The sequence below is a fragment of the Urocampus carinirostris genome, chromosome 18 (assembly GCF_059441175.1).
Source record: "Urocampus carinirostris isolate Australia breed hairy pipefish chromosome 18, RoL_Ucar_1.0, whole genome shotgun sequence".
NCBI lineage: Eukaryota > Metazoa > Chordata > Actinopteri > Syngnathiformes > Syngnathidae > Urocampus > Urocampus carinirostris.
Window position 1 is genome coordinate 10,641,387 of NC_142366.1, and position 14,452 is coordinate 10,655,838.

Sequence of the window (14,452 nt, forward strand, 5' to 3'; positions counted from 1 at the left end):
GAGTTTTTGTATTAATCGTGATTAAAGCCTGAAAGATTTTTCACACCTGATTTACTTTCTCTGATTTTTACGTAACCGCTGCGTTACCTGCTAGCCCCGGACATATTTTGAGAAGTTAGATTTTGAGCTAAATCTGTTCTGAGCTGATTTAGAAATGATTTTGTCCCAAAATGTCATCTACAATTGAGTTGTGTTCAGCTCATCAAGAGGGGACCAATGTAGTCAAAAAAAGTCAGTATTTTAGCTTAGCTTTAATTATTTTGATGACTAAAGACTCTGGGAATTATTTTCAGTTTCAGTTAATTTCTTCAAAACTATTGTATTCTTATTGGGTTTCAAAATAAAATACAACTAATGAAATACAGTATTGCTGGTTTAATCTGGTGTATTATAATGTCCGGTATTTGTTTACTATTATTGATGTAATCTTCCAAAATCTTGGTTTAGAATATCACGTGAAGCTAACAAAACCCTGGATAGTGGAAAATTAATAAAAAAGTGTCAAAAAGTTAAGTTTAATGATGAAATTGTGTTTATCTTGAGTTTTAGTACATCACTTAAATCACTTGAGTTTAGCTAGCTAGATAGATGAGCAAGAGTTAGTCTTTGTTACTAGCATAGATTAGTTTTTATTCTTCCAAAGTAAAAAAATCTATACGCATATTGTGAGATGAGTTTGAAGTTGTATATGAAACTGATCTCAAACAGGAGGTGATGATAGCAGAGCAAATGTTAATAATATAATAATAATAATAATAATAATAATAATAATAATAATTTCCTTGTATTGTCATTCTGTGTAACAATGTACACAGAACGAAATGTCGATTGCACCTGACCCGTTGTAGCGAGCCGATGCAGCCGCAGCCAACAGAGGGCGCCGCCGACCACTTTTTAAGTCTTAGGAATGACTCGGCCGGGGCGCGAACCCGAACCTCCCAGTCTCAAAGCGGGCGCCTTACCATCTAGGCTACTGAGCTGGTAGGTTTGAAATAATCAGTATAATGTATCAGTTATTAAGGTAGCAACATTCTTACTAGCTTTCTAGCTCACACATGCTACAGTAGACCCCTGGGGTACGACATTATTTCGTTCTGAGATGGCAATGGCAAAGTGAAATTGCCACATAGCAGGGAAAAAAAAACTACAGTAGTTGGTTAATTCTTGCCAAAACCCCTGTAACTCATAAACAAACATGAAATAACAATAGTTTATAGTTTGTGTAATAAGCATGTGTATGATTCAAAAACATTATGAATAAACATACCTGTAGTGGATAGTAAAAATTAAATTTTATTCAAATTTTGTGTGATGTGACTGGTCGAGTGGCGTAGCGGGTGGATGCAGAGGTGGTAGAAAACGGTGGATTAAGATGAAACATGATTTTAAAAAAACTTTTACGCAAGGACTGTCATGTTCTTGGAAGATTTACCTGTTTTAAAGGTCTCCTGATTTTCATTTATAGTCTCGATCTGTCTTGATTACCGATGTGAATCACCTGTGCCCGCTCATTTGCCGCCAACCGCAGCGGGCTATGATTGGCTCCCTTTCCCTATAAAAACCCAGTCCTGTCACTCCCCTGTTGTCAGTCCGTCTGCGAACCTCTTTTGATACAAGGCAAGCCTTTTTTGACCCTGACTCCCGCCTGTCCTGTTTTTGCTCCCATTTGTCTCCGGCTAGGACCTGTTTTGATCTCGACCATGTCTGCTCTCCCGTCCCGGCTTACGACCCATTTTTAAGCCCGACCACGTCTACCTGGCTTACGAGTTGTGTTTGACACCGACCACTTTTTGCTGTCCCTGTCCCGGCTACCAACCTGTTTTTCCGTCCTTGACACCGCCATCGCTACGGACTTCCGTATTCGGATCACAATCCGAGTGCGAGAGCGACTTGCTTCCCGCGTCCATCAAACATCAGATCGTGGGCGCAGCCCTTCCTCTTTCTTTCAAAAAAACTTGTGGTAAAGGTTATGCAATTGGGTCCTGATTCTGTTCTGGTCCATTGGTTATGGCCATGCAAGTGATTTGTGTGCCTCCTTTATATTTGTTGGTAATCATAAGATTTGTAGATTCGTAGATGGTCATTGTGTAATTGCTTACCCTTTCAGCACCAATACAATCCACTGGACCCATAGTGTATATGAAGAGTACAAAAAATACAGTGTTGTATCGGTGACCCGCGAAGTCTTTACGAAGCACACGAGATTCTGAACTAAAAAAAGTAAAAGGCATTGTGGGATGGAGTTCAACCAATAGTATATCGGTATTTTAATGCCACTAGTAAACCAGATTCATATGACATCGACCAATAGTAGACAGGCATACTGTTACTCTACATACACACAAAAGTTGCTGATGTTGTATAATGGGGAGAATGCAATAACCGGGGAGGCTGAACACACATCTTTTCAACCCTGTAAAGTAAAAACATCATCAGGTGGAGTTACAAAATCCTGGTGGTCTACTGTATTATTGCAACAGCTCACACTTGTTTTGGGTGATGTCCAATAGTCAATAAAATCGGTCTTGTGTGACATCTTTCGTAAACACGTGTAACGATTTTTTTTCCTGGCTGACTGCCATGTTTGTCAGTAACAGGCGGCGAGAAAACAACACTTTGCTCCCTTTTGAACTTTCCCCGTCGTCAGCAGAAATTTTCCCATCCAGCTAATTTTAAAAGCTTGTTTTTCAGAAGTATGTGACATCACACATTCCTTTTTGCGTAAATCACGTCCTGATGTAACGTAGCGGCGATTCATACGCGACTCGAACGTCATCTGGTGATTCATGCGAGCTTTTTTTCACATTCGACCCGCAGCTGCCGATCCCATGAGGTATCCTCCGTCTTCTTTTTGTAATTTTTTTTGTTCTTTTGGGGAACAATGCGTTCCTGCGTTGCTTTGATAGCGCAGCTGTAATAGCCGACGCCATGCCAGCAATAACTTGAAGAAGATTTAAAGGATAACAAGCGGGAACGCAAACCGGTATGTTCGTGTTTTCCCGAGGGAAGAAAAGTCGGAATAACAAGCTTTAGGTGAATTGCACCTGTGAGCTTTACAGATGGTTCTCATAGCATTTTAGTGAATGTGGTGGACAATATCCAAGAGAAAATGAGAATGATTCATTAATAATTGACCAGTATCTGCCATCTAGTGGCAGATGGAGAAAATACCACTTAAAATTAAAGTTGTTTAACTCATAAGGTGTACATAAGTTTTCAGACGCATTGTCCCTGAGTGCCAAAATGTAATAGTACATTTTTTGTGTGTTAAAAACTATGATAAAGGCTTTGGCACAGCTCACCAGTTGGTATCAAGCTTCTGGGAATGATTTTAGTATGAACAATAATAATTGGATGGCAGAACTGGCTTTGATCAGATCTTTGGCCCCACATCAAGGGAGCCCCTCTTTCTAGTTTTGCCTCCTGTATCCAGCGATTGAGAGTGTGTAGACCGCCCCGAAGGGCTTAGTCTAGCATTGTGGTGAGAAAAGCAAATATTTGGACATGTAAATGTAGACGCTTCAATCGAGCTTTTTTCTTCTTAAAAAAAATTGAGGAAGTTCCTTCACATTTAAAACCTCAAAAGGTTTTTGCATGGCATTTGATAAATCAAACAAATACTTCACAAAAAGCATATACCAAAAAAATTAGGTATTAACAAAATATATTAAAAATAGGCATTTATATTACTTAAATGTACACAATGCAGTGCACACAATTTTATGAAAACTATAGTTTTATGGCAGGCGAGCAGGGGGTGGGGGCTCACAAAGGGACACAAGGGATAAGACTGGCACCTAAACCAGCATTTCTCAACTGGTGGGTTGTGAGCCAAAAGTGGGTCGTGGATGATGTTCCATCATACTTTTTTTTTTAACTTTCCCAGAAAAAAGTGCAATTACACATCCACTACAATAGGGGGCAGTGACATTCTCAGTGGTGTTTTGTTTGCTTTTCATCTATATGCAGTGCAATAAACACAGCATTTAAGCATTAAGTTTGAAGTGCAGCAGGTCCTCAAGTGACCCCATGAAAGAAATATTTAATTTGGCTGAGGAGAGAGACGGGGTAAAGAGACAAAAAAAGTCTCCCCCCGTAGCGCTTCACTGCGACTTTGGAGGGAGACAAGTAAAGACCAGTATGCTCTTTACGTTGAAAATGTTGGCAGCTGACAGCACAAAGCCAACAATAATCAAGCTGGCACTTTAATACATTACAACTCAATCACACGGATTACGATGCTTGAGTTTATCTTCTGTGAAAATGTGGCAAAAAGCAAAGTTTTGGCATGGACGGAGGTGAAGTGTAACCATCAACAGTGTTCATTTTACCTCTGAAAAGTGATGGGTCCCGGGGACTCGCTTGCTCAAAAATCTATGGGTCCCAACAGAGATCTATGGGTCCCCAAAATTTAGTGTTATCGAGGTTGAAATTGTAAATTGGAGACAAATGTATAATATAAATCTATATATTCATTCCGTTTTAATCATCACAGTTTATTGGTAATACAAATCAGTTATCACTTCAACATTTTAGTTCACAAAAATATTGTACATTATGCAAAATAATATTGCTGGAATAATTATATTAATCTATATTTTCATTCAGTTGTAATCATCACAGTTAATTGGTAATACAAAGCAGTTATCACTTCAGATTATTCAGTTCATATATTCTTCGTGGTTTTCTGTCCCACCACAGTTGTAATGCATTCTCAAGGTCTAATCCATTATTATCCTCCTCAAAGCGTAACCAGGAATATAATTTAGTCCCTTTTGGCAGAAAAGTCCTTTTCTTGCTAGGAGTTTTCTTTTGTTTATTTTCTTTCATCGAATCGTTCAACACACGTGTTTTCCTTGCCTGCGTGATCTTCCGAAGAATTTCTCCGCCATTTTTTCGTGCCGGAATTATTGCGGTTGTTATCACTTTCTGCATTATGTTTCGACTTATTACTCACACTAAAGAAATTACCAATTTTGTGTTGATTTTCACCTAATACTAACTGTCTTTTCAGAGGCATACTTAACCTTCACCTTCCCTCGACGACAACCACCACAACAATGACGTTGTCAAAGCAACGAGATCTCGTTTGCCGAGATCGGCGTGCAGACAAAAACTCGAACCGCGAGACCAAAACAACAATGGCGGATCTGCCTGACGAAAAGTTTGGAGTGCGGTAAATTTTTGTTAAAAAAAAAAAGTAATCGGGTAATAATGACAATTTTGTGTCACAAAAGTCCCCGGGACGCACGTTGATTTGACACTATGCGTCCCCAGCAAAAATGATGCGTCTAGGACGCAGGGATGCGGGCGAACGAGAACACAGCATCAATGGTTCATTGATTGGTTGGATCCCTTAACCACTAGGGTCGTAGGGGCACCGTTGCCTGTGGTGTCTCTTGGGCATGTAAAGCCTGGTGCTGCCCATACCTCTCCAGGCAAGTTACCTTTAATATCGAGCAATATTTGTTTTGTCCCCACCCATATTATGTGATCACTTGAAAAAAAAAAAAAATCGAACTTGGGGGTGCGTGAGAGCATTTCTTCTTCCAAGGGTGTGGATGACAGAAAATAAATGAGAAGCACAGGTTTATACTGATGTTTGAATATAATAAATCTTAATGAAGTTATGCACACCTTTTAGAATCGGACATACGGGAAGCATGTTTTCCTTACCTCAACAATTTGTCATAAAAGTAACCAATTTAGAATATTATCTCACCCACATAGCTTTACGGTAGCGTATTAATCGCTCAAATGCTTTGGAAACGACAGTGAATGCCGACCGATTGATGTCACGGCATCTGCGTGAGTGGTGATGTCATGGACATTACAAAAAAAGGAAAAAAGAAAAGCTGAGTGGAGTGAGTGCCATAAAAGAAGAGCGTCTCGCAGCCTGCAGAGCATTAGCATAGAGGCCAGACAGGTCGGCTTTCAAACCCGATCACCCGAGCTGTCATCTTTCTTCTTGCTTGCACACAATACATGCCTCCTTGCTTCATTTGCCAATGCCCAATCAGGAAAAAAATGACTTTTTTGTTACTATTTTTCCTGTCCAATTTTAAATTCAGATCAGTCATGTTTATTTGTATAGCCCTTTATCACAAGGAGTCTCAAAGGGCTGCACAGGCCACAGATTATTTCAAACTACAGACTCAATTATCCATCCATCCATTATCTGCACCGCTTATTCTCAGTAGGGTCGCGGGATCCCAGCTATCTTCGGGCAGTAGGCAGGGGATACGGAGACAGACAACTCACTCGCTCATTCACACCTAGGGACAGTTTGGACCGGCCAATTAACCTGACATGCATGTTTTTGGAATGTGGGAGGAAACCGGAGTGCCCGGAGGAAAACACGCAAGCAAGGGGAGAACCAGACTCAATTATATTTAATTATAATGTTTGACAAAAAACATCACTTTATCTTTCATCCATCTACCGTATTTTCATGATCTTAAAGGGCACCAAAAACTAGACAACATTTAGGATATAGGAATATGAAATGTGTATTCCTCATATACTGTACGTTTATTATATCAAGCTTTGATTTATCATTTACTAGCTTCTCCCTTTAGCATTGATGATGCAATTCTTAAGAATCAAATTGGTTAAATTTGTTTTGATTTTTTGGATGATTCAACCTTAGACTTCTTTATATAATATTGTCCTGTTTCTTATGTTTTTAGATCTCTTATTTATCAAAAAGTAAATAAAAGTCAACCAAAATGAAGGGGAGATGTCAAGGCGATCATGAAATCAACATAGTATGCTGTCATGATTACTGACTCAGCTGTGCCCGCTCCTTTGGCGCCAACTGCCGCGGGTTCTGATTGGCTCCTGGTCAGTATTTCAACCCAGTCCTGTCTGTCCCCTTTTGTCAGTCCGTCTGCGAACCTCAGTGAGTGTTCACTGACCCTGACTACCACCTGTCCCATTTTTTGCTCCCGTCTGTCCCCGGCTTTGACCCGTTTTGATCCTGACCACGTCTGCTCTCCCGTCCCGGCTTACGACCTCTTTTTGTCCCGACTACGTCTTCCGTCCTATTATGGCTTACGACTCACTTCAGACCCCGACCACGCCTTGCTCTCCCACTCCCAGTTACCGATCCGTTTTTTCCGTCCCTGACACCTCCATCGCTCGCTACGGAAGTTCACTTCAGCGTTCGGAGCACCATCCGTGTACATGAGAGACTTGCTTCCCACGTCCTGCGACCACCGGATTGTGAGCGCCGGCCTTTCTCTTTCCTCTAATAAAACTTGTGAGAAACGTACGCAATTGGGTCCTGTTTCCGTTCTGGTCCTGACAGTGTGCTAAACATGATTATGCTGATCTCGATTTTGCATATATGATGATTTCCCTTGTACGATGATGAGATGTGATCTATGATACTCAAAATACCTTGTTGAAAAATTGTTCACATGAATAGAATAAACGTTTTTGGGCTGTCAAGAGGACCGGACCAAGATAAGCTCTGGCTTTTTCCTGTCTGCCCTCATTTTCCTTCTGTTATGTCAATTGTTTATCAAAGCTGTTGAATTTTCAATTTATCTTAGCTTTGTCTATGATGACCAGTGGAAGAAAATAAACATGTCAATCATCCAATCTATTTGAGTATAAAACATTTTTCAAAAAAACTTGCACTATAATGAGTTTCTTTGTTATCTTTTGTTTAATTTTCCGAACGAACACAAAGCAAATATTCAATTCCCTGCTGTGCTCCCCACAGGAGAACGACGTCCTTTTTTGAAAAGAAATTGCCTAAAAATATATGTATTCTCCCCCAAGCGGGCCTGGTTTCTCCGTAATTGGGGTGTGACCTAAATATCTGACGCTGAAGCTGCACTTGAACGTTGCGCCGCCTCATTGACCTACATTCATCCCGCGGAGCTTTTGTGCACATATCGATACGGCCTGGCGTCCTTTCCATGTCCTTACCCCTGTTGTCTTCCAATTACGCGCCATTAAGTGAATATTTATAATTAAGGAAACTAGCAGGGGGACGCTAATTACAATTTTGACAAGTGAAATCGCAATGGTTCAATTGCAAATTGACGTTTGTCATTAAGTAGGCGGGAGCAAATTAGCTGTGTGTTTAAGAGGCGCTAGCTGTTTAAGGCAGGCGTTCATTTGGGGACTTTATGTAACAATTATATTATATAAATATATTTTCTGGCTTTTATCCTTTAAAGTCTTTATTACATGTTTACCATGAAATGCTATTAATTCTCCTGGCATACAATGTTTCACAACGTTGATAACAATTACCTTTAACTCAATTCAATTCAAATTAATTTATCAATTTTCTTGTATTAGTAATATATACAAGGGTAAAATAAAACTACAGTAGCCTACAGGATACAACAATAAGCGTTTGCCGGGGGATGGAAATTTATGGTAATTAGCTTCCAGGTAGCAAACTTGGGACCCCAGGTAAAACACATTAAAATTATATATACATATAAAACTTTATTTACAAAAAAGTAAATAGGAAGAGCTACTTATATGGACAAAATGTCTAAACAATTTAATAAAATGAATGAATGAACATGTAAAAGATGATTGATATTGTATCTACTTTTGATGTAACGTGACATAAGCTGGTAGGGCAAAGTAGCGGGTGTATGCAGAAGGGGAAGCAAACAATGCATCAAATATGAAACTGATTTCACAAGTATTCTTGATAATTGTCCCGATCGTCAATTGGTTTCGGCTATATTTCTTAGCGAGGGTAACGAAGTGTGTACCTTCTTCGTATTTCTTAATAATCACAAGCTTTGTTTCCATGGTTATCGCGTTTTTGCTTGTCCGTTTTACATCACTGCAAATCTTTGGACCTATAGGTAATAAAATTGAACTTTTTACATGAGATTTTGTACTAAGCAAGGAGAAAAGGCATCGTAGGAGTTCAGCCAATTACATACCAGCATCATCGTGATGCTGTGAGGTAAACCAATAGCAGACCATTAGCTCAAATGACGTTGGCCGATAGCTGGCAGGCATCCACATCGCAAAGTTTTTGGGTTATCGAAAGAAATTGTCACTAATGTCTTTTAGTGAGGAACATGCTGTAAAAAGATGCTGAAAAACCATTGTATTCCACAACATAACTTGACAATATCATAATATAGGTGTTACCCTGTGGTCCACAGTAAAAATGTCATGGCTATATTTTTTGTTCTTGCTACTTTTCCTCTTAGTATTCATTTTATGTATTAGTATATCTATCAAATGTTTTGCAAACAAAATACACACTTCCGAGCAAGCCTGACTGCATTTGGAGTTTTTCTTTAAAAATATATCCTCAGTAGGGTCGCGGGGGTGCTGGAGCCCATCCCAGCAATCATCGGGCAGTGGGCAGGGGACACCCTGAACTGGTTGCCAACCAATCGCAGGGCACACAGGGACATACAACTCACTCGCTCATTCACACCTAGGGACAATTTGGACCGGCCAATTCACCTGAAATGCATGTTTTTGGAAGTGCCCGGAGGAAACCCACGCAAGCACGGGGAGGACATACAAACTCCGCAAAGGAAGTCTGGAGCTGGATTTTAACCCACGCAGGAGGTTCCCAAGACATGAACTGTGCCGCACACGCGCTAACCACTGCGCCGCCGTGCTACACATATATACATACATCATTGATGTATTTATATTTATCCATAATAAAAGAAAATGGACAGGCCTATGTCATCTTTTTCCTCACACATTGCTGTGATATCGGATCGCGACTTTTTAATGAGCAGATACAAAAACAGATTCAATCAATATTTGCATACAAGCACATAAGCGTCGTCACAATCAAGCTATTTGTTTATATTCAGTGGTTCCCCATGACTATTTTTCTGCTGGAGGCATTTGCATGTGAACAAGAGAAGGCTCTCCACTGATTACATCAGAGATCATATCAAATGTACCAACCAGGAGAGATAATAAAGAATGCAGACAGGTTACCTAACCAAGAGTGAAAAAATGAGAAAAAACAAGCTTATTTACATAGATGTGTTTTTGTGTTTTTTTAGTCATTGAGTTAAAAGGCAAAAAAAGTTATTCGCAATAAAAGTCAATGACTTGACAAAAGTTCCCGTTCAGATAAAATCATATGTACAAATAATATATGTGCATTTTATTTATTTTGCAGTCAATTTCTCAAAATTGTTATGCAAGATTTTTGTGTTTGATCGTTTTTATTAATTTTATTTTTTGAGTTCGGTAATTTAATAATAAAAGGTTCTCTAAATACAAGAAATGTGTTTTACTTGATTTCCCCCTAAAAAAACAATACAAGATTTATTTTATGATGAACATATGTATCAATGTTTTTCCTTTGATTAAATAAAAATCCGTTTTAAATAAAAAAAAAACTTAAAAAGTTTAAAAAATATTTTAGAACAAAAATGCATTGTATTCATTTTCAACAAATGTGTAGTAAAAATACAATGCAAGGTTGCCTATTTTAGCTCTATCATATTTAAAAAGAAAGATAAGTACATGACATACTTTTGAATTTAAAAAAAAAGCATTTTATTTATTTTAGTATTTTTTCAAGGTTTCCTATTTTTTACTTATTATATTTAATAAAATTATAATATTAAATTATTATAATTTATCAATATCATTTTTTTTTAAATCCAAAAGATTTAGATCATAAATAAAATACTTGTGAAAATAATTCCATATTTGTACCCCCAAAATTATATTCTATTTATTTTGTAAAGAACTAAAGTCAAATAATATCTTTTTGTTGAGCCCTTAATCCAAAAATTCTCAAAGGGCTGCACAGACCACCATTACAAAATCCCCTGAAGAAAATAATTTACAGTTCAGAATTCATTCGTACAATCGTGTACTGTTTCTGTTTTTGTTTTTGCAAGTAACCACCGAAGGAGCTGTGGGAAAATTGTGAACTGTAGCATGTCCCCTTTTAAACATTTATCAGACAATGGCGCTCATCAGAATCCATTAGCTGCAATTCCCTGGCGGTCTGAGTAATTGATTGCGACACGTCCGCCTCTTGTTGACGCCGGCCGTGGGTGAGCGTCATTGGTTTAGGACTTTAAGACTTGATTTAGGACTTCCTCCCTTGTATTTGTCTCGCCAGCCTTGGCGACAACAATCAGCCCCAGCCCGAGTTCCAGCATCCTTGCCTGCCCCCAACTCTCTCTGGGGATGCTCTAACTTAGCCCTCTAATTAGGAGCATCCTCAAGCTACAAGTAAGAAGTACTTTGGTGCAGTAAAAAAAAAAAAAGAAAAGAAGATTTTTAAACACTTTGTGTCAAAAGACAATGAATCAAAGTACGGAAGCCAAAGAGTGCCAAAATGCAATAGATAAGTCAAGTCAAGTCATCTTATTTGTAGAGCCCTTAATTACAAGGAGTCTCAAAGGGCTGCACAGACCACAGATTATTGCAACCCACAGACTACTATTACACCAACCCCTGATCTAAAACCTACATGAGGGCAAGGTAAAACTCAAAAACCTTGACATGAGGAAAATGTAGAAACCTTGAGAAGGGACCGCACATGAGGTTATCCCCCTTCCGGGATGACCAGGCTGCAATGGATGTTGTAATAAAAATGAAACAAAAACAAATCTTTGAAAATCTATCAATTCAATGTATTCATCAATTAAATATTTGCTGTTGAAGCCCAAGATTTCCAAACGCAATAAAAAGTGAACTGTGAAATAATAATCGTCTCGTACAATTTCAAATGAATCGTAGTTTTAAAGTACTGACCCTCATCGATACCTCCCCTCAAAGAACCATTTGCAGTACCCTATTGTATGCTATACCACTTAAAGAATACGAGTTTAAAAGTGACCCCATGTCACATTCTATTTAGCTTAAATAGTGGTTTTAACTTACAAACTTCGATAAATATCTCCACCAAAGGATTTTGCAGTGGTGGGCTGCCATGTCATGCAAGGCTTTTTTAGCCGGCCTAAAAATATTTGAATCGTGTGATGTTAATTATATTTTTCCCATGAATACTTTAAATAAGAAATTCCAAATTGTCTGTCAGCCATCTTTCATTGCTTTTCCCCTGATTGCAATGCTTCCAGACGTGTGCTTTCTATTATAAGCATTAAACCAATCACATTTTAGCCATTACTTGTTGCCAGGTCAGAAATCTACCCGGATGCCTGCACAGCTAGTTCTGCAGGCCCTGAAACATAACATAAATGTATTATAAAGCTGTTGGTTAAGCCAATGTGTTGAGTCAGCGCCTGCTAGCAGATATTGGGAAACATCACTGTTCTCACAAACTATGAATGATTAGCGGGCGGTAACTGGATTATCCAACTAAAATGTAAGGGGGAAAAAATCCCCTTGTCCACTGCTTCTGTCTAACAGACTTTTTCAGCCATAAATAGAATAAAATATACGACAGAAATACGACAGAACAGGCTTGAGTTCGAGCTGGATAAAACAGAACTTCTTTGTGGAACCGAAACGCATGTACGACAGAGTAATTGGAATCCTCCCGAGGAAAGAAGAAAATGTTTTATAGCCATAAACTCCTTAATGAGTGTTGGATTGATTCAGCCTACTGAAGGTCTAGGTGTGAAATGCACAGGCAGCCACTATGTTTTCGGTATCCCGTCCCAATTCTGGAAAATAATAGAAGTTCTAAACTGTCTCCATGTCCAGTTCCCTGGAGTGTTTTTTGTCAAAACTATGTCACAGGTATGTTACGAAAGACACCTGGGAGCAATTTTAGAAAACGTGTCTCCTTCCAGGACGACGCTGAGACATGAAAGAAGAGAAGGAGGTCGTAAAAACGCTTGTTTCCGAAGCCGGAGACATTGTGCCGTGTTTTACAGTGCCGGGTCAGTTCGGTCTCCGGTGGGAACGCGGGTCACGGTACGGTCACAAATAAAATGACGAGGGGGCAGCAGCTGAGTGGGAGTTATACTTTTTCATGTGGGCGCAGTTCTTTGTTAGCAGGAAGCTACTTTCACTGTCTGTTCAGACCTGGAGGAGGAGGGTGCGGCGGGTTTTTATTTAGCAGGAAAAGCTTCCTGTGCGTGGGCCTGGTGGCGCCGAACAGGGCACTGGATCCGCAATCCGACTCTGCTCTTAATTTCCTGCCTGTGATTCTGGCAGCCGGTCAGAGAAAACTCGACTTCCTCCACAACAATTACACCTCTCAGATCGGGCGTTAAATCACGGCACAACAGGGACGTCACACGATTGTTTGCGTTGACGGAGGGACGTTATCTCCAAGAGCTGACATAGCCTCGGAATGGATTCGATTTCAGGGTCAATTCTGAGCGCCGCCATGCTTTTTCCAGCCTTGAATGATCCATAAAATCAATAAAAGCTCTTACTGGCTAGCAGGACTTAAACAGTATTCGCTTCACCTCTCCGATTATATACAGTGCTGTGGAAAAGTACTTGCCTCCTCCCTGATTTCTGTGTTTTTGCAAATGTATCACTCACAGACGCTTCAGATCCATCCATCCATCCATTATCTGCACCGCTTATCCTCAGTAGGGTCGCAGGGGTACTGCAGCCCATCCCAGCTATCTTCGGCAATGGGCAGGGGACACCCTGAACTGGTTGCCGGCCAGTCGCAGGGAACAAAGAGACAAACAACTCACTCACTAACCTGACATGCTTGTTTTTGGAATGTGGGAGGAAAACGGAGTGCCTGGAGGAAACCTACGCAAGCACGGCAAGAACATGCTAACTCCCCACAGGAGGATTCGATCCCGTGACTTCAGAACTGTGCCGCAGACGCGCTAACCAATCTGCCCACGTTTCAGATCTTCAACCTTTTTTTAATATCACACAGAAACAACCTAGAGAAATATAAAATGCAGTTTTTCATTTATTAAGGCACAAAAATATCAAAACCCTAAGTGAAAAAAATGATTGCCCCCTGAGAATTAGAGCGAGTTGGGCCACCTTTGGCAGCGATAACGGATTTCAAACGTTTACGATAATTGGTAACAAGTTTTTTACAACAATGTGGAGGAATGGCCCACTCTTCTTTCCAAAATGTTTTTAAATCTGCCATATTGTTGTGTTGTCTAGCATCATTGTTTTCTAGCCATTCAGAGGTAGACTTGGACTTGTTTAAGTGTTTCGGATTATTGTCCTGCAGCATGATCCAAAAGCATCTGAGTTTGAGGGTACTGATGACCGGACATTCTCCTTCAGGAGCTTCTGGTAAACACCAGAATTCAATATCCCGTCAACCACAGCAAGTTGTCTTAATCCTGGTTTCAATTTTTTTCTGCCTTGATAAATAGAATCAACATTTCAAAACTGCATTTTGTATTTACTTGGGTTGTCTCTGTGTGATATTAAAACTGATTTGATGATCTGAAACCTTTTCTTGAGTGATGAATATGCAAAACACATAGAATTCAGGAAGGGAGTGAATACTTTTTCACGGCACAGTATAACGCGCTAATTTTTCAAGGATTTGAAACACATA

At 39.6% G+C, this 14,452-nt stretch overlaps 1 long non-coding RNA gene across 1 annotated transcript; it reads left to right on the top strand.

Annotated features, from left to right (window-relative positions):
* The first annotated feature begins 2,800 nt into the window (after window positions 1-2,800).
* On the top strand, window positions 2,801-7,273 carry LOC148348343 (uncharacterized). The gene is made up of 3 exons (XR_015847711.1): window positions 2,801-2,983; window positions 5,015-5,176; window positions 6,690-7,273. It is a non-coding gene; the product is annotated as an uncharacterized LOC148348343 (long non-coding RNA).
* Window positions 7,274-14,452: the final 7,179 nt, after the last annotated feature.